This window comes from Trachemys scripta, chromosome 1, assembly GCF_013100865.1.
Source record: "Trachemys scripta elegans isolate TJP31775 chromosome 1, CAS_Tse_1.0, whole genome shotgun sequence".
NCBI lineage: Eukaryota > Metazoa > Chordata > Testudines > Emydidae > Trachemys > Trachemys scripta.
Genome location: NC_048298.1, coordinates 16551892 through 16573880, shown reverse-complemented (window position 1 = coordinate 16573880; position 21989 = coordinate 16551892).

Sequence of the window (21989 nt, the reverse complement as noted above, 5' to 3'; positions counted from 1 at the left end):
CCTCCATGGCCAGCCAGCTCTGCTGACTGGGGCAGAGTAGAGTGAGGCCATGAGCCTGCCTCCCTCTCCCTTTTGAGAGTGGTTTATGTGCCCCAGGAGGACCCTAGCCAACAGGTGTCCATGGGCTCAGGAGTGCAATGGTAGCTGGCCCCTGAATGAGGGGCACACATGCAAAAGGTTGCTTGCATCCTTCCCACCACTCAAGGACCAGCCACCCTCTTCACAGAGATGGGCTCAAGCGACAACATTCAGCCCTGGATTCCCAACATTCCCCAGCACTAAGGTGCTCCCATCTGTGGTGATGGTTTATCCTCCCACTGGCCTGCATCCTTCTCCCATATCCACACATGGAGTGGTCCCTCCACTCACACACTTCCCCATGCTCAGATGGAAGTAGGGATTAGCCACCTTTATGGTACTCCCCCTTCCTGCAGACTCCTCAGAGAGTGCACCATGGGTGTGACAGTGATGCAGAGTGAGGGAGCAGAGGCTGAATGGGCATGGGAGAGAGATAGGCAGGCCATGGGTGCATCCAGGGAGAGAGACGTTGTCCCATTATAGCCCTATGGAACTTAAGTGGAAAAGATAATAAAGCCTGGGGCTTTATCTTTTCCATGGAGCCCCTGACCAGTTGGTGATCAGCTCTGCAGCTCATTTTTTGATTGCAAACCTTGCTCAGATGTGACGGTTCTCAGGGTACCCAGGACTGTGACCTTGTTACCCCCTTCCCCCCCGCAGCAAGAGAGAGACTTACTTATGCCTAACTGTGAGTCAGCTCCCTGACACCACCAGCCTGTTAGCCACCCAAACAATCTCCTCTGGGCTATGCCAATCCTCACTTTGCCTTGCAGGTTAACAGTAGATGCACCCCAGCCCCTGAACCCCTTTGAAGCACCCCCCTGTAGCATCCAGCCCCTTATCCACAGGATAGGCACAGAACTTACCAGGTAAGCGGTCTACAAAGGAACAGTGTAAACACACCAGTTTGCTTGATTCAACTGAGGATCAGCTCCAATTTAACATCACAGCACAGAGATATATTTATAGTGAAAACAGTTAAGATTTAAAGATAGGAAGGAAGAAGGAAGACAAGTGGAAACACAAAATGTTTACATAGAAAACAAAAAGTATAACACCCTTCCTAGAATCTAAACTTAACATTAGCAGGTTAAACCCTTGTCTAAAGTAGCTCGTCTCACCTAGAGCAATCTCCAGCATTTCCAACCAACATGGCTGGGATCCTCCTTTTGTGCAAAAAGTGCTGTCTTTTTGGCTTCCCCAGTGAAGGATAAAGATGTGTCCCTTTGCCTTCTTCTGACATCCCCAAAGTTCACTGTTTTGTCCCCAGTCAGACTAATCCCTGTGGTTTATTACCTGGTGTGCTGGCTCCGTGTTGCCTTCACATCCTCATGCTGACGTCATAAGGCTAAAGTTGTTACGACTAAATGTAACAGGCTAACCTGTCCAAAGAAGTTTATCTCACACCAAATGTCCTGTGCCGGGTTTCAACCAAGGTTGGTTGTGTCCTCATTTTCAAGAATGTAAATGCATTGCCTTTTTACTTCCAGGGTGCAGGATAAGGGTGTGTCCTCTTTGCCTTCTCCTTAAATCACCCAAAGTTCATTGTCTCTACTCAGAGGCAGTATCACCCCCCACTACATTGCTTGTTTTTCTCCTTTGTGCTCTTCCCTATTGGATTTGCACATCTCTGTTGGCTTTGTACATAGATGTGTACCCATTATGTTAACTTACAATCCTCTCTGCTGACAGAGCGACAGGTGAATAAACATCCTCTGTCTGGCAGAAACCCTTTTTGTCAACTCTGCCTTATGCAGACTTTAAAACATATTTTCACTATACAATAGATATGCCTAACTCCTTATATACAATCTGTGCATACATTTCACAATGATCGTAATGACCAGTGTGACCGGGGCTTTCTTTTAGGACCCCACATAACAGTGTTGGTGAACAAGAATTTGCATAGCAGAATCAGGATATTCCTGTAACCCCCTTTGCCAGTTGGCTCCAACGTGCTCTTAGATCACACGGCAACAGAGCTTTGGGGTACGAACTCCAGGAGAGAATCCTCAGGAATATGTCGGCGCTCCCTGTTTTTTTTCACATTGCAGGGGATGATTTGGGTCATTATAAATACAGTGTAAAGTGATGAGTCATCCCTGAACTAGAGCCTGATTGTTGTACTAGGTTCCAGCCAATCCGCAAGCCAGGCACTGGTCTAGTGACTCCTAGGGCAGGTGTGTAAGCTTTTCAGGAGAAACAGCAACTCGATCTGCTCAATGACATCTCATGGCTTGGAGCTCTCCCTTCCTGATAGCGGTAACAGACTCCATAAGCCTTAGCCTGCTCCAGCCCTGTTCCTAGTCCTGCTCCAGCCTTGCTCTTGCTCCTGCCATGGTCCAACCCTGCTATGGACTCCTGATTCTGTCTGTGACCCGGGGCTCTAACCACTAGGCCTGAGTGCCATGGCTCTGACCATTAGGCATGACGACTCCATACACATAATCTAAGTCAGCAAAAGAGGTTGAACCGACAGTGATACCAATTTTTTGTGGAGATATAATCCATTGTACAGCAGAACAGGGCTGGAATCAGGGCACATCCCTGCTTCACCCCAGATCTAGTGTGAAATCTGTCATACCTATGGGTCCCACAATGCACTCGTACCCTTGAGTTATTAATTATGTAGAGTCATTATGTTGAGTCATTATTAGACTCAGGAAGATGCTTCATAGGGCCTTCCACAAATCAGTTCTATCTACAGAATAGAAGGCTGTCTTTAGGACTACATAACAAAGACGGTTACATTCATGATGGATCTGAGATAACAGACAGAGAGCAAGTATAGCATCCATTGTAGAATGGCCAGCAGTGAAGCCCAATTACCCTGGGCAATGGTGTTCCACAAGGAGAGGCTGATGCCAGGTGAGTAGGACATGTGTGAAGACTTTTCCAGGAACAGAGAGCTGAGTTACTGGCCTATAGCTACTGCACTCAGTGCATAAGCCTTTCCCCTTATAAAGTGAGATAATGATCCCTTTCTTCCACTCCACTGGTACCTTCCCAGTAGTCCAAATCAGGGCAAAAAGTTGGTATAATGCTGCTCTTATGATTCTGTGGGGCACCGGAGAAGTTCAGGTGTTATGTCATTGGGCCTGGCAGCACGCCCACTTCACAGTTCCTGTATGACGGAGTGAATCTCTTTGAATGTTGGTGCATCTACACAAGTTTTGGGGTCAGGGATTGCATCTACTGCTAATGCATCCAGATCTGGACATGGAATTGCTTCAGGATGGTTAAGTGCAGACTCATAATATTCTTTCCATCTTTGTAGGACATCTTCTTGAATTAAACATGTTTTACCATCAGCCTTGTTAATCAGCATGGAGCCGGGGAAAGTCCAGTTTTGGATTGAAGTGATTGAACAGCTTTCAGTGAAGTTGTAATTTATTAGATCCCATTCCCTCTTCTGCCAAGTTCTCAACATAAACTTCACAATCTGCTTTTGCTTTCACTCAAAAAATACCTTGTAAACATTTATATTCAGCATCCTCATGGCACTGTCTGGCCTCAGATTTCTTTTGGAAAATTTGAAATGTCTCATCGGATAGTTAAGGGAATTGCTTGTAGTATTTCAGTTATGAGATGGCATGTACGCCTTCTCAGATGACTGTGCTTATAGCTGTCCAGACACATTCTACGTCATCAGGGAGGGTGCCAAGTGCATTGAATATGTTTTTCACTGTGACAGAGCACTTATTAGAAAGTGCTGAATTTTCACTGATGCATTGTGCCTTATGTATCATAATAGGCACACTCTGATGTTGAAATCAGGGAGTAATTGCCATTTTAGCAATGAAGAGACGATGATCACTATTTGCTGGGGTTTCTGCACCTCTGTAGACCCAGTATGACCTTACTATACTATGAATCCGGACCAATATATGGTCTAGCTCCTTCCTCGCCCAGCCATTGTTTGGATATCCAGGTTTCCTGATAGATATCCAAGCACCTAAACCAACTGCCAGTGATGGTAATGTTGTGAGAAGCACAAAAGGAAAGCAATCTCACAGGGTTGTCATTTATTGTTTCAAAGCAAAATGGCCCAAGAATAATTTCAAACTGGGACAAGTTGCAGCAATCATATCTTCAAATATAATAAGTTTGTTGTGCGGCAGAACAGATTGCGTCTGTTCTGCAAGCTGCTGATAGAATTTGTCTTTATGAGCATATGTAGCTTCCTTGGTGGGAGCGTAAGCGACAGTGATGGACAGCTGCCCCGGCGATACTTCAACCTGGCATCTAGCAATTGATCAGAAATAGGGTGCCCCGTTGTGAGTGATTTATTAAAAGGTGGATGGAGGACAAGTGCCACTCCGTTTATGGTTAGAGTTCTACAAAGTTATAAGCAACTGAAAACAGTGTGTTATAATGGGAAGTGTCAGGCAACCTTAATAGGCGATTCTACTAGTATTTATAATGTGCAATGTGACAAGGTTAGAGCAGCTGCCCGGTGTTGTAGATTGTAGCCTGGAGCAGCTAATAATTATATTAATTTGTTACTGGTATCGAACAGCAGCACTCTTCTGCCCTTGTGGAGCAAGAGAGCACAGGGAGGGAATGGTGCCCTCACCAAGGCATGAATCCGTCTCTGTGCTGCTCTTGTGGCAGTGTGTAGACACCGAGCTTTTGGTAAATCTGGCCCTTTGTATTTAGTGGCAAAACTCCCACTGACTTCAGTGAGAGCAAGATTGGGCTTTAAATTTGCAATTCTAAGAGTTCTAAAAATATGATATCACCGAGAGTTCTTGGAATTCACCCTGAGTTTTCATTCAGATGGAACGATTTCTGAGGTAGCTGGGGCTTCTAGATCTTTCAGTGATATTCAGATTTTCTAGGGATTTTCACCTCTGGAATGGTAAAACCAAATTATGGTCTTGGTTGCATGAGTGTAAATGCAGAGAGACTCACTAATGTCAGTAGTGTAATGACCATATGCTGCTCCTGCTGGAATCAAAGCAAATCTCTCATTGACTCAAAGGAACCAGGATTGGGTCCTTATTCTGGATGTCATCTGGTGGCACTAAGATCAAAATCTGGTAATAAACTTCTAACTACTGAGTTTACTCTTAATAAGAACCCTGATATTAATGAGAGTCCCGAAATTGCCTAGTGTAGATGTTCAGATTTACAAGAGACTCTGGATTGAACTCAGTTTTGCTGGTATCAGTTTACACCCATGTATCTCCCCTGAGGTTTCACAGAGATGTGCTTTTACTATGTGTGTGTCTGTGTTTTGTATAAATAACTTTTTTATATCACATACGTCACTGCATCAGTTATATTAGTGTAACCGAGAACCTGGCCACCACTGTCCAAGATCTGGCTGATCCACAAAGATAAATATATTGTAAATACATTGTATTTAAGTGGTGTTTTAGATGTGAAACAAACCAAGAGAAGTAAAAAATTAAAGTTCAGGCTTGATAACACTCCATCCTTAGCTCAGGCAGTATCTTTTTTTCTATAAGTGGTGCATTTCTTAAGATAGATGTCATTCATTTCCATTAATATAGATTTGTTTTAATCACTGAGTGAATAAGTCACTATTTTTCATACCTTAGAAAAGTTTATATAGTAAAATGTGGATCTTAGAAAAGAATATTTATACAGTAAAATGTGGAAAATAATGTACATCAACATGTCCAAAGTGCTTTGAGATCTATGTAAGAAAAACTTGATAAGCTCAGTCTTGATGATGATGCACGAATAGCAATTTAAAAAAAAAAAGGAAGAAAAGGCCATTTTATAAAATGTACAAGTCACACTTTCTTACTTTTCCTGCCCAGAGTATTATCACGTTAGACCCTGAGCCAGCAAATCACTTAAGCACATACTCATCAAATTAAGTCTATGCATGTTCAGCAAGGCACTGAACCATATGCTTAACTTTAAGATGTGCTTAAAGTGCTTTGCTGAAATGGGACCATAATACAGAGGGGCCAGTAGCTGGTGTAAACTGGCACAGCCTCACTGACATCTTCTCTGGGGATCTGTGCCCATATCCTTTGGCATCCAGGCCAAAGCATTGTTTCCACATGCTTTAAATACCCTTACATTGTCTTCCTGAAATTGACAAATTGCTTCTTTTTAAAGTTTTATCACTGAGAACTGCAATCTTATAACTCAGAGTTAGCTAATACCTCTAAAATTATTATGACAATATGCAAGTTATGCTTCTGCCACACTTCATCAGTCCTTATTATGTGAAACATCAACTGCTGACTTAATGGTTTTATAATAGTCCCTCTTGTATGTAGTGTGGCTTTGGCTGGATAGAAACCATTGTAATATGAGTTTTACATCAAAACCCCTTGTTGAGTAGTAAAATATGAAAGGAAGATACTCTTTTATTTCCAACAGTAAAAATGAACCTGTTTCATTTAATCATTCACCTCTTTTCTTTTCTTCATTGTTCTACAATAGACATGTGTCATGTTCAGAAATGTAGGTGGAAATTGTTCTTTGAGTCTGATTCACCTTAATCATTCACAAATCAGTTTCCTTTTCATGTATATGTTTAACTCTTATACATTTCAATAGAAATGGCATACGCTTGTTGCAGCAATAATGAATCTCCAGGGGAGTGTGCAAAGTCTTGCAGTTGTCCTGCTGCATTATTAGTTCATAATTTTCACAGACTTTTTAGCACCTCAGGGACTCTTCAGTTTTGAATAATGGGACACCATGAGAAAACCAGATTGTGTGTTACTTCTGTCCCAATAAATAGCTTTATGAGCCAAAAATACCCAGTCAAAGCATAAGCACACATACAAATACTGAGAAATTTGTGTTTTCCCACTCTGATATATTCGAGTTGCTGCAAAGGAACAATCTAACAAGTTTGCCATTACATTTAACAAATATGGCCACCTTGCTCTAGGAATTATTTTGGGGAAGTTCTCTGGCCTGTGTTAGACACAAGATGATCACAGTGGTCCCTTCTTGCTGTGGAATCTCTGAATGGTGCTTGTATAGTACCTGCTTTAAGGTTCACAAGTAGCAATTGTACCACCCTAGCCATCAAGTGTACCGCAAATGCCACATATATCTGCTATTTTCCCTCTCAAGGTCTGTTATTCTCTTGATATTTGCAGTATGTACTGTAATAACTTTTTAACAATGATGTCTCTGTACTTTGAGCTGTCCATAAGGCATTGTTTACCAGGGCTGCCCGGGGGGGGGGCAAGTGGGGCAATTTGCCCCAGGCCCTGGGCCCTGTAGGGGCCCCCACAAGAATATAGTATTCTATAGTATTGCAACTTTTTTTTAATGGAAGGGGTCCCTGAAATTGCTTTGCCCCAGGCCCCCTGAATCCTCTGGGCACCCCTGTTGTTTACACAAGATGCAACAGTTACACAATTCACTTTCAAGACAATTAGTCATACCATTTTGTCACTTTTCTGAAGAAGGGTAAATCACAATAATAATTAGCCCTTATCTTTTCATCAGTAGATCTCAAAGTGCTTTACATAGGAGGGAAGCATCATTATCCCAATTTTACAGATGGAAAAACTGAGGCACAGGGTGAGGATGGGACTTGCTCAAGGTCACCCAGCAGGCCAGTGGCTGAGCCAGGAATAGAAGATAAGCCTGCTAAGTGCCAGTCTCAGTTTCTATCCACTAGGCCACACGGTCCCATCTCTGCTTTGCTTGAGTATAGGCTTAAGAGATGAACATTTTGGTTAAGAGATTCAAAGTCACCAAGGAGGTTCGGATGCCTGGTTCACATTAATTTTGATAGACATTAGATAACCAAATCTCTTAGGTAGCTTTGAAATTTTCAGTCTTTACACGTATGGAACACTTGGGACATAGCACCAACAAAATTATCTTCAGACCTATTCTAATCAGATACCTAGTTGGAAGAACTGATCCTAATATCACTGAGCTACCAAATACAAACAGTACTTTCACATTTTCCTCTTTCCATAATTGTCAGCTGGAACATGTATTTTTAAGATAGTTATGCTGCTTAACAAAGCCATAGCGTCATCGCGACCAAGCCGTAGCATCAATGGCATTACACATTCCTGCTAAATTTACGATCTAATTTAAAGTATCTATTAGGGGTGGGATGAATACTTGATTTGGATACATTTGTATATAACTCCATTAATATTTTAGATATATTTGAAATCTCTCTGATAACACTGATGGTAAATAACAAGGTGATGTTAAGATTACATGACATGCCAATCAGCCAACGCCCATGGTGGTGTATCATTGTTTTGAGTGAAGTTCTGCTCTTCATCGTGACTATGGAAAAATGGAGGGTGAAATCTTGGCCCCATTGAAGCCATGCAATGGGCCAGAATTTCATCCAGAATATTATTACTCAACGGATCTGCTTCTGGCTTGTATTCGGTCACGTCTGCTGGCTTGAGTAATAAAAATATGTTGTTTTTTTACTCCTGTTAGCCCCACAGAGCCCCTACACTAGAGGAGAGGATGTTCGATTCTATTCTTTCTTGTTCATCAAACAAAACTGTAAACCAAGTTCTATCAGTTACATCTGCAAATACACTGAAAGTAAAGGAATGCACAAATATCACTTGAGATAAATCTGGAGACAACATGGGTGTACAGGCATAAATGGAGAGGCCAAAGTAGTGGGAGTCAGGAAACCTGAATTCTGTTTGTGTCTCAGCCACTGGCATGCTGTGTAGTCTTCAGCAAGACAATTCACAGCACTTGCTCTATCTGTTGAATGCAGGTAATGACACTTTCCCTCTTTTATAAAGCACTTTGAGATGTACAGATAAAAAGCACTCTATAAACTTAATCCTGCAAAGGGCTGAGCATTCCAGCCCTGATCCAGCAAAGCTCTTAACTCCACTGAAGCCAACAGAGTTAGTCCGGATTTATATCCATATAACCAAGAATATAATTTGTACATCCATCTTTGCACTGTGCTGAGCATGCCAGTGGTGCTCAGTAAATTATTTATAACAAACAAACTCTGTTTTGGTTGTTCAACAAGTACCTTTTTTGGCACTCTGAAGCTTTTCACTCTTGCAGGCTATAAGGGAGAAATAAGAACTTCTGTTTCCGGTTTCTAGTTATTCTTTAAAAATGCTGGCCCTCTGCAGACTGAATTATAATTTTTAAAAAGGCATTAGAAGCCAAGATAGATGATATACTCTCAGATCTCAATTCCCTTATTCTCAAACCAGACTCCCAACCTGCAGACCTTTTGTCAGAAAAGCCCTACAAACTGACAAGCTAGCAAAGTCCTTTAAGAAGATTTCATGCTGTCTTCAACACCTAGAGCCATGCAATACATCCGTGACTGCCTCTCATCATCATGATGCCCCTGATACTGCATCCGAAATTCTCCTTGACTCTCAACTTTGTGGGTGAGCTTTTATGAGTAAAAAAAAAAAAAAGTGTTACATTTTTATAAGTAACTTTTCAACTTTTTAGTTTAATCAAAACCTGAGAAAAGTGAGTGTACGTGATGGCAGCTAAAAACAAATTCCACATTATCGAAAGTTAGTCAATATCCCATGGTTTTCCTTATAAAGTGAAGGGGAGAGATCCTACACTCTGAAGACTGACACTGCTCTATAGAACAACCTCAGGCAGCACAGGAACTTAGAAGATTTTATTATCTCATTGAAGAAGTTGTCTTTGATTCCTGGTTCTCTATTATTAATGATTCATTCATTAATTATTATATAATCCTTCTGCCAGGTGGAGCCAGCAGCAACCAGGGCCGGGTTCAATATCTAGGGGTTCCTTTCCATTGCTACAACACAGAACCGGCTCAAGTCCACACCCAGTGACCTGGGAAATTTACACACCACCCCTCGGCATCTCTGAGAGGCAATACTTCCCCTCTCACAAGCACAGAGTCTGAGTGTAGAAAAGAAACTTTTAATAAAAGGAGGGAGGTAACTCGGTGTTAATTTAGGAAAACACCACAAACAGGGTTCATAAACATAAACCATGAGTAAAAGACCCACCCCCCAAGTAGGTTGGACGGTGTCCTTTTCACCTCAGGTTATTAAGTCCAGCAACCAAAAGTCCCTTTCACGTGCCTGCCTCTTCTCTGCACCCCACTCACAGTTGCTGTCCTTGATCAATGCAGACCCAGAGTTCAGAGGCACATCTGCAGAGTTCATCTCCCACCCTGGGTGGGATAAAGAGGTACCTTCCTCACTCCACTGCTCAGGCACTCACCTGCCACCCCTCTCTTCCAGCCACCCTGCTGGCTGCTCCTGCCAGCCGCCTGCTTCTGTTTCCACTGGCTGCCTGCTCATCGCTCTCGCCGCGCCTCTCCACCAGTCGCCCTGCTGGCCTCTCGTCGTGGCTCTCCACCACCGCCCTACTGGCCGCCTGCTCACTGCTCTTGCCATGCCTCTCCACCAGCCAGCCTGCTGGCTGCTCATCACGCCTCTCCGCCATCCCAGCCATTCATTCACCAGCTGACTGTAGTCGCCTTCGGCTGCCACCTGCCCCTCTGTTGTGACTGCTGCACATCAGTCTCTTCGTAATTTTCAGCTCTTTGCAGGCTGGGCAAAAACGCTGCCTCATAGCAAGTGATTTCAGCTCAATGATTGTTAGCTCTTAGCAGACTGGGCAGAAACACAGTCCTACCACAACTGATCTCAGCTCTGATTGGGCATTTAACATAACAAAGAGGCTCCTAATAAAGCCTATTTAGCGCTATTCTTTGAACACTGGGGAGGAACAGGTTAAACCAGTCTAGGGAGGCCCCTTGAGGAGTTCATGCAGCCTCCTGGCTGGGAATACCTGTCCCCACCCTCTTACTTTCACTGACATTCGATCCCCTGGCTTAATGAGGTTCTTTCAACTGAGGGTGGCCCCCTTATTTGGGACAGGTTAAGCACAGTCCTGCCTTCCTGTGTTCCTACAATAATTACAACATTGGTAACCATATTTCACTACCCCTGCATTCAGTACTAAGGTCATTTGTACCCAACACCAGCCAAAGGTGATCACTTTGACACTGCTATATCTGCTGAATATGTAAGCAGAGCAAACTGTATTTACATAAACACACACAAGTCATTCCCCCTCCCAGCTAGCTGTCAGGGAAGCATTCATTCAGACCCTGCTTACAATTATTATTATTATTCCTAAGAGCCCTAATCATGGACTAGAACCCCATTGTGCTAGGCACTGTATAAACACAAAACAAAAAAATGGTCTCTGGCCCAAAGAGCTTACAATTAAAATCTGAGATGAGACAACATGTGAACACAGACAGGAGGATGAAAAGAAACAATGAGCCAATATTGTTCAGTATGATGGGCAGAGGTCTCAGCACACCAGTGGCCTAACCATTGTCAAGCATTTTTTAGGCATCATGGCAAAGGCACGTTTAAGGAGGGATTTGAAAGAGGATAATGCATTCATTTTGCAGCTGTTTATAGGGAGCTCCTCCCAAGCCTGAGGGGCAGCATGGGAGAAAGTATGAAGGCGCTTCTGTGAAAATGTAACAAGTGGACCATGAAAGCTGGCATCATGTGCCGGTCGGAGGTGGGAGTCGACATTTTGATAGTGAGTGAGAGATGATAAGTATGGTGGGAAAAGATGGTGGAGAATCTTGAAAGTGAAGTCAAGTAGCATATGCTTGATGCAATAGTTCTTTGCTCTTGATTTTTGTGGGTGCAATCCCTGAACATTTTGGATAAATATTGGTCATAGGCCTGGTCTACAGTACAGAATTAGGTTGACATAAAGCAGCTTACATCGACCTATTTATGTCTGTGTCTACACTACCGGGTCCCTCCCACCAACATAACTCTCCTGCTACATCGACTTAATTACTCCACCTCCACAAGAGGCGTAGTGCTTAAGTTGACATAGTTAAGTCGACATTATAGCAATTATAGCAATATAAACACAGAGTTCCTTATGTCAGCTTAAATGGCCTCCAGGAGTTGTCCCAAAATGTTCCACTGTGACCTCTCTGATCACCGTTCTTAACTCTGCTGCCCAGCAGCAAGGTACACTGTTAAAGGACTGGGAACTTTTGAATTTCCATTTCCTGTTTGCTCAGTGTGGCAAGCTCACCTGCCTTCTGAGCATGCTGGCTCCATTCTCCAAACGCACTCCAGCCAGGAGTACAAAGGAGGTGGTGGACCTCCTGGGCCTGTGGGGAGAGGAGGCTGAGAACAGTTCAGATCAAGCCATAGAAATGTGGACATCTATGAGAAGATTTCTTGGGGCACAGTGGAAAAAGGCTACCAGAGGGACCCGCAGCTGTGCCAAATGAAAACAAAGGAGCTGCGTCAGGCACACAAGAAGGCAAAGGAGGCAAGCAGTCATTACGGTGCTGCACCTCAGACATGCCACTTTTACAAGGTGCCGCATGCTGTACTCTGCAGTGACCCCACCACCACACCCAAGAGCCACGTGGCTACCTCTGAGGAGTCAGAGTCATAGGCCACTGCAGACAACATTGAGGAGGAGATGGTGGGTGAGAAAGAGGAGGAGGAGAGTGAGAGGCAGGCGTGCAGGGGATCCATTGTCCTGGAGATCCAGGAGTTGTTTGTAACGCCAGAGCAGTCCAGCCAATAACAACACTGCAGCATGGCTAAGCATGGTGCCCGGGAAGGAACTTTTGGTGAGTATGCAGTTTGCATTAATATTGTGGGGACACATGTTCTCATTTGCTATGTTTTATTTAAATAACCAGTGGAGGTAGAGTGGCTATCAACCACACACCTCATCTGAACTGGAAGTACACAATCAGGCAGCAGCAGAGACCAAAAAAAAAAAAAGCAAATACAATACAGTATGGTGTTAAACATAAACTACAAAAAAATTAACAAAAGGAAAGCAGCATTTTCTTCTGCATAGTAAAGTTTTGAAGCTGTATTAAGTCAATGTTCAGTTGTAAACTTTTGAAAGAATAATCATAACGTTTTGTTCAGCTACAAACATTTCAGAGTGACGAATAACCTCCTTTCCTGAGGTGTTCATAACTCTGAGGTTCTACTCTACACCCCCCACCTCCACCCCAGGAGCACTGAGCACCCAGGGCTCCAAATACACAGGACACAGGATCCCCAGTGCTGTGCCATCTTGTGCATATGAAAATTCTGCAGACACTACTTGTCACCCCATACCTGCATAACAGTGTGATCCCACCAGTCAGGGCTTGCTTTTCAGGACCAGAATCACTGCTCCACCGTGTTTAGCTGCTCTGCGACTGCCAACAGCAACCAGGAATTGTTTCATTCTATGGCTTCCAGCAACACTACTTGAAGGAAATTACCACGTTCCATGTCGTGGTTCCTCTCGCAGCTCTGGAAATACTGCATGATAAGGTGCATGTCATTGGGGAGGGATAGCTCAGTGGTTTGAGCATTGGCCTGCTAAACCCAGGGTTGTGAGTTCAATCCTTGAGGGGGCCACCTAGGGATCTGGGGCAAAATTGGTACTTGGTCCTGCTAGTGAAGGCAGGGGGCTGGACTCGATGACCTTTCAAGGTCCCTTCCAGTTCTAGGAGATAGGATATCTCCAATTTGCAATGCTCACCACAATAGTGCAGGGCTGTGAGGGGTCCATGCTTCTCTAGAGATGGCGGACATGTGAGTTTGCTAGACTTTTGAAAAAAGGCACAAAATATTATGGGATGAAGATGAAATTAGGGGAGGGAGAAAACTGCATCATGGGACATTCCAGCCATGGTCCCAGTCACCCCTGCGAGAATGTTTTGCTCCCATGAGGCATTGCAAGTCTTTCCCAAAACACCGTGCAGTGAATTGCACTGTGGGATAGCTATCCATGGTGCACTGCTCTCTGCATCAATGCAAGTGCTGCTAGTGAGTACGCACTCCACCAACACAAGAAGTGTGGTGTGGACATGCATAAATGACTTCATTACTACAGTGGCTATATGACAACTTAACTTAAGTCGATTTAAGTTTATAGGGTAGACATGCCCTTAGTATGGTGTTAGGCTCAGGAATGAAACTTACCCACATTTTGGGATTGTTTGTGCCCATGGTTTTGGTTCAGGCTCTTGTCTAATTTGGGAAAGAGAGAGAGAGAGAGAGAGAGAGAGAGATGGATTTACTCTCTATCACTAGCTGACTTGAGCTTAAAACCACTAACTGCCCTGAATTCTTGATTTTACCAGTATTCATGTTTGTAATTTTGAAGGTCAGCAGTAAGCGAGAAGTGAGTTATACCTATCAACAATAGCCACACTTGTTGATTTATACCAGATCTGTGCAAAATAAGATAGGTCAATGGGACCTGATCATTCCCCTCTTTTCAACATTGGTAAGGCCTCATCTGGAGTACTGTGTCCAGTTTTGGGCCCCACACTACAAGAAGGATGTGAAAAAATTGGAAAGAGTACAACAGAAGGCAACAAAAATGATAAAGGGCTGTAGCACATGACTTATGTGGAGAGGCTGAGGGAACTGGGATTTTTTAGTCTGCAGAAGAGAAGAATGAAGCGGGATTTGATAGCTGCTTTCAACTACCTGAAAGGGGGTTCCAAAGAGGATGGATCTAGAGACTGTTCTCAGTGGTAGCAGATGACAGAACAAGGAGTAATGGTCTCAAGTTGTAGTGGGGGGTGTAGCAGAGCGACAGCTCACCGGCGCGGCGCCTCCTGCTGGTTGTCAAGGGAATTAGCTCTCCAGCTCCAGAGCTCCCTCTGCTGGCTGATGTCCCACTTGCCACTTGCCCCTGTGTCCCTCCCAGACCCCGATGCTCCTTTCCTCAGGGGTCTGCCCTCTGTAGTACCCCCGCAATCTTTGGGTGTCCCCTCCCCAGGGAACCCCCAACCCCCTATCCCCACCTTGCCTCAGTGGCTCCTGCCAGTCATCATCTAGCCCCCGCTCACTGGGGCAGACTGCAGTCTATAAACCATTCATCATCAGCAAGGGGGGTTTGGACCTGTTGCCTTTGTCTACTCTGGGCTGCACCTCTGCAACCCCAGTACCCTTCCCAGCCTTCAGAAGGCCTGCAGCCTGGGGGTTTTCCAGGCTGGAGCTCCCCAGCTCCTCTGGCCTTCCCCCAGCCCTGCTCCACTCCGGGTACCCTTTTCTCCCAGGCAGCCAATCCTTCTCACTCACAACGCTAGAGAAAGTCTGTGTTAGCTCCTGGCTCACAGAACTTTTATAGGGCCAGCTGTGGCCTGATTGGGGCGTGGCTCCAACTGTGGCTGCCTTCCCAATCAGCCTAGCCTTCTGGCTCCCCAGGGCAGCCCTTTCCCAGGGCTGTTTTAACCCCTTTAGGTCCGGAGCGGAGTGACTGCCCCGCTACTCCCCCTCCCTCAAAATCCCACGTCTGGGGGAAGGGGGGTCCTCTAGCTGTCCCACCAGCCGCACTCGCCTCTCCTCACTGTCCTTCAGTTTTAAGGCCAGGTCTTCCTTCTCCTTTCGGGCTTTTTGTAGCTCTACCTCCACTGTCCGGTGGGCCTGTTCTGCTGCCGTCCACCGAGTACCTAAGCTAACATCCCCCAGGCCCTCTAACTTCAGGGTCTGGGTTCCCGTTGTAGCCTGCTCTCTGTCAGTCTGGGTCCCCGCTTCCTGCTGGGCCACTCTGTCACAGTACCTTTCTTGGATACCTTCATTGGGTCTGGCCCCCTCGTAGGTCTACTGTTCCCACTGCAGCATTGACCCTACTGGCCTTCATCGCCCCCCCCCCCCCCCCCCGGGGTCCTTAGGTATCCCATCCTGCACCCCTCGCCCCTTGAAGGGGCAGGGGTCTCCTAATATGGCCCCTCTCCTGGCAGAAGAAGCAAGCTCCTTGTCTCCTCTCGGCCTTGTCTCCTCTCGGCCTCAGGCCTTTTCCAGTCCTTCCTGCACCTAGCCCTCCCTGGGCTGACCTGGATCGTGTTCACTGGGCCTGGGTAATCCCTCCAGAGGTGTTCTCGCTGCCCACAGGCCCAGCATGTCCACAGCCGCCTGGGTTCCCTCACCCAGCAGCCCGTCCTAGGGACTTGCCCTGTCCCTCCTCTGGGGGAGGTGCCCTGCCCCCATCCCAGTAGGGACAATCTCTTTTTATATGTCCCCGCCTTGTACAGGCATAACACACCCTATGTTCCCTGCCCGGCCTCCGGGTCCCTTTCCCAGGGCTGTTTTAACCCCTTTAGGCTTGGAGCGGGGTAACCACCCCGCTACAGGGAGGTTTAGGTTGGATATTAGGAAAAACTTTTTCACTAGGAGGGTGGTGAAGCCCTGGAATGGGTTACCTAGGGAGGTGGTGGAATCTCCTTCCTTAGAGGTTTTTAAGGTCAGGCTTGACAAAGCCCTGGCTGGGATGATTTAGTTGGGGATTGGTCCTGCTTTGAGCAGGGGGTTGGACTAGATGACCTCCTGAGGTCCCTTCCAACCCTGATATTCTATGATTCTATGTGTTTAAAGCTACGCATATACTGAAGGGCTGTGCAGGATTGGAGCATTAGTAACTTTCCATGAAGTCAGAGGGTCCTGTATCAAAGGTGTGTTATCATACTGAGCTTTTACCCTCCTGTGTTTGTTTTATAAACACCCAATCTTGTGAGGAACTTGATTTTTTAAAATAAAAAATACAATTTTGCTGATCTTCACCAGGGCTAAAATACTCAGCGCGCTAGTCTTTCGCTGCAATGTAGCATGTTGACTGCTCCATCTATTCAATTACTAAATGACCCTCCACTGCGTTTAATTGGAATGTTGTTCTGACAGCTTTAACCAAGCATAAAATGTTACAGACAGAAGACATGCTAAAACTTTCAGATCATTTTGCACAAGCATTCGGTACTGTCATAAACAATACACATTGTGTTCACAGCTTACTATTCCTCCATCTAAACCTAGCATTGGTGAGGGTTCTCTCGAATGAAACGGAGGTTCAACAATGAAAAGGCTGCTGGAATATGATTAATGAAACCCTTTATCTCAAAACAAAGGGAACTTGCAGTACAGAGGGACAGAATTAGAGAAAAAAAATTCTATAACACAAATTAGGTGGGGAAATCTATCTCAACAAGAAAAAATATATGCTCCAGGTTCCTACTGTGCACACCAGATAGGAACACTTACACATAAGAGATATAGGCACTAGACCAAGAAAAGTGTAATCATTATATTTCACCGTGCTCTGATAAGGCTTGTCAGAGAGCATACTTAACCTTAATATGACTTTCCTATATAATATCTCATCCTTTTTTACCAAGGGAAGGCACTGTCGTTTGGTTGGCTCATTGCTGTTTGACTATGCCAGTTTCTGATAAAATTAGCCTACAGAAATTTGCTTTGACCCCCTGCCAGCACTCGAATCTCATCAACTTTAAAGCCAGAAGGGAACATCATGATCACCTAGTCTGACCTCCTGCATATTGCATGCCACAGTTGTGCAGGAACATTCTGGAACAACATTCCGGCACTTTTTTGGGGGAGCCAGAATAGTATTCCAGTTCTTCTGAAAATGGTGTGATGTCACAGCTTGGCTTTGTCTTTACCTCATGGCAGGAGCGTTACAAAAGAAGGTGCCCAGGGGGACTCCCAGACCCTCCTTCCCACTTCACAAGGAGAGAGATAGTGGCTTGGTAACGTGGGCTGGGTCCAGAAACAGAAGAGGTAGAGGAGGCAGTGTGAGGAGATAGTGCCTCTGCCTCATGGGATGCGTGACGGTGCCTCCATGGAAGCTCTGGTCCAGGTCAATGTGATCCTGGGTGGAGACCATATTAGATGTTATTTAATTTGTCTCATTGAGCGGAGTCAATCCCACCCATTTTTGGCTTCTGCCGGTCTCTGTAGCCATAGCTATGTAGCCTTAAAGGCGGGGTGGGGATACAAAAGTAGCTCTGGAGGATTAATTTGTCCCATGATCATATTTTGAATGAAAATGTGATGTAGATAGCATCTCTCAGGTGTGCAATAAAAAGGGGCGTTACTGTTATTATTGTGATTGAAATTGTGACTTCCAGGACTTCTTTTTTTAGGACTTGAGCACTATCCCCTTCCTGTGCATAAGAAAAGTCGTATTAACTGAGACCAGCTCCAGAAGTCTACTAGGAGCTCTGTTCTTCTGTCAGTTATAGCATGCCAAGCGAAGCTCTCCTCTGACAGTCGTCTTATTACTCTCAGCTTTTACTCTCATTGCAGAGTCAATCTAATACAATGGTGCATGTCTCAGGATGCATTCAAGTTGCTGCAGATGAATTTGCATCCAAGTTAAATAGAGAGGAGCATACTCATAAGAATATAACATGCCCAGAGGAGTAGATTCCCCACAATCTCCTGTCCAGAAGTATAGAGATTTAGTTTGAAGACGGCTTGCAATGGAAAAATAAAATAGGGTTTGTGCCTGCTGATGCATCTTTATGTGTAAAGACCCACTGAAAGGATATTTGTTGTTGTTGTTGTTGTTTTTTTATGTTTGTGATTTATATTAGAAATCAAGATCTACCATATTTTCTGGAAGACTCTATGGATGACTGCAGAACAGGAAGGATTATGACATCAAAAACACCATGTGAGTGAAACCAAAATGAAAGGGAAAGTGCTTTTTAATTAGAATATATGAATCTGTTGATTGTTTTTCTTGGCTCATTAACAACTATTCAACTCATATGCCTGAGACATTGTGGGGAGAAAAGATGTGGAATCCTAGGGCCTGGGATTTTACCTCTAATTTTTAAAGCATCTCCCACTCCAGAAAAACCAGAGAAGATCTTTCTTGCTATTTCTAGGATAGAAAAAACATTTTAAAAAGTCACCCTTTTTTTGTACAGCATAAAGAAGCAAAAAAGATACACTTTGTTTTTTGGGAATCCAGCTCCTAATTCTGAGCAATATTTTTATACTTCATGCCTTTATCAATAAATATAGTCAACTCCATTTACACTAAATAGAGTGAGTCGGAAATTGTTCATCGAAATTTTGAATTTTTTGTAAAATTTTGACCAGTCTAAAAACCGGTCCAAAAAAATATACCCAGCTACACTTCTGGAGGGGGAATTGAAAACGTTGAAATTTTTAAAATGCAATTTTTTGACTAGCTCTGATAGTAAATTGATTACTGGGGCGGGGAGAACAGCGTAGAGTGACTGTTAAATTAAAATAAAGGAACATTAAGTGAGGGGGGGAAAAAATCACAAAATATCTAAGGCCTGATCCAAAGTTCACTGAAGTCAACAGGCGTTTTTCCATTGCTGCAATGGGCTTTGTGAGGCCCCTGGAGAGTAACCATATGCAATGAAGGCTGGGTTTGTAAAGACCACAATGTACCAAACAAGCTTGATCGCTAGTTTTGTTAGAATTAAAAAACTTGGTAGACAAGGGGAACATAGCTATTGTCAAATACGTGGATTAGGATGAAGTATGCAATACCTGCCTCAAGATGGCTGTAGCACTAATCACTGGAGACCTTTGAACTCTGAGCCAGGCCAGGTGATTTTGGCCAGGATATTATGTTCAGTTGTCTCTTCCCAGCACTCCAGTATGTCATACTGTTCTCACGTTGGCTGTGAGCATATGCTACCATTAGCAGCCAGGGCTGCTTGGCAGAAGATCAGGCTCACACGTTTTCCTGCTCAGAGGAGCGGCAATGTATCACAGCAGTCTACCCTGCCACAGCAGGGTACTTCCTACACCAGACACGTAACAGGCAGCACCGCTCCCTCTGCTGCACTGGCTCTCTTCAGTCAGGCCAAAATTTAATCCAAAGGCAATAAAAATACTTCAGTGTCCTTATATGATGGATTTAGAGTTGGCAGTAACCGCTTATGAATGCTACATCCACTATACATGTGTCTGAGTATTGTAAAGGGGCTTACAGAATGTAGTTGTTGAGATAATTCAGTATAGCACTGTAAGGAAATGCACCCTTAGAAGGGGGAGGATGGATCCAGATCGCTGGCTATCTACCCAGCACTCAATACATGTGTTGGCGTGACTCCTTGGTTTGGCAAGTAAGGAGGCCCAAGTTTGTGGATCTGGAGAGCAAAAAGCTTTTCTTGTTTTAAAATGACAGTCCCTGAAACAAGAGAGAAACAGGCTTGTAGGGGGCTCTCAGACAGGAGAAGAGAGAGCTGAGATGAAAGGAAACTGAGGCTCGGCCCTCAGAACCCTCTGCAGTTCCTGAAGAAGTGGGCTTGCCTAGGTCACCTACATTAGTAAGACTCCTCAAGTTAGGCCGGCATGTGGGACTTTTGTTGTTTTAATTCTTTTTCTCTGAAATACTTTCTTCCTCCACAAACAATACGTTAGTTTAAGAAAAATGTGTTGGTCACTGAAATCCACAAGCTCCTGGAGGGTAACAAGAACTGCAGGTGTACGAATCTAGTCAGACCTGTGGGGTAAGAACGGTTGGTATGCAGGGTGCTGTAGCCCAGATCGCCATGTGTGATTCCATCTTGAGAGATAAAAGGCACAAGGCTTAACACACGAGCGGATGTACTCAAAGAAATCACAAAGGGGACAGAGTCCTGAACCTTGACAACTTATTTACCCAATGCCTGGGACTTTTTATTGCCTAAATATGGCCCATAATAATTTCAGGAAAACAATCTTATGATTAAACAATAGCAATCAGAATAGCTGATGACAGCAGTTTTACACAAAATCTTTAAATATATTGTTTTAAACCAGGAAACTTGGGAAGTTCCCATTGGACCAGAGAAGGAAAGCCAGATGCTAGGCCTGAGAAACCCTTAAATTGCCCAGCCCCTTGCTCCCTGGCAGGGCCCAAATAGGAACCACTATTGTTTTATCTTAAATTGTTAACCGTTTAAGCCTCTGTACCTAGGATATTTTCAAACTTTCCTCTTCTGCCAGTCCTAGTAAAATACCACTTCACTTTAGCCACATGACTGAGTGGTTATTGGGGACCCACTTACAGTGTTTGCCACTGAGTCATTGCAACTTGGCATTCTATTAGTACTTAGTGCAGAGGTGAGCAAACTATGGCCCATGGGACTGTCCTGCCAGGCCGGGGAGGCTAGCCCCCGATCCCTCCCCTGATGGCCCCCTTTCCCCACAGCCTCAGCTTGCCATGCCGCCAGCGCTCTGGGAGGCGGGGCTGCAAGCTCCAGCCAGACAGTGCGGCTGCAAGAGCCGCCAGCCTGCCCCAGGGCTCTGGACTGTGCAGCAGCATGGTTGCCAGTCCTGGTGCTCTGAGCGGCATGGTAAGTGGGTGGGGAGCAGGGGGGTTGGATAAGGGACAGAGGGTCCAGGGGGGCAGTCAGGGGACAGGGAGCAGGGGGTGGTTGAATAGGCGTAGGAGTCCCGGGGGGCCTGTCAGGGGCGGGGGTGTGGATAGGGGTCGGTGCAGTCAGGGGGTAGGGAGCAGGGGGGGTGGATAGGAGGTGGGGTCCCGGGGGGCGGTTAGGGGGCGGGGGGTCCCGGAGGGGGCGGTCACAGGACAAGGAGCAGGGGAGGTTGGATGGGTTGGAGGTTCTGAGGGGGGAAGTCAGGGGGCAGGAAGTGGGAGGGGGCGGATAGTGGGCGGGGGCGATGCTATTTGGGTAGGCACAGCCTTCCCTACCCGGCCCTCCATACAGTTTCAGAACCCTGATGTGGCCCTCAGGCCAAAAAGTTTGCCCACCCCTGACTTAGAAGTTTGGTGTTCAATGCAATCATACCAAACACATCCCTGAAATCTGTGATTATGATACTTTGTATAAGACTATCTGATAATAAATGGACATTTTCACATTCCTCATAATTAATAATACAGTCCAAGATGTGAGGATATTGTTGTGTATCACAGAAGCAAAATTTTCTTAATCAAATGGTTACATTTTATTTCACTCCAAAGCGAAAGTCCAATGAGTTTGAGGAAACAAGACAGAATCTGTTAGCATCTTCTGGGCAGCTTTTTTTATCTTCTTAGATGCGTCTCTCAGCTCAAAAGTTGCTCTCTGTTCTTAACAGGTTTGTTTTGGGACTCATTCATTAAAACACAGGGGCAGACTAGATCATAAA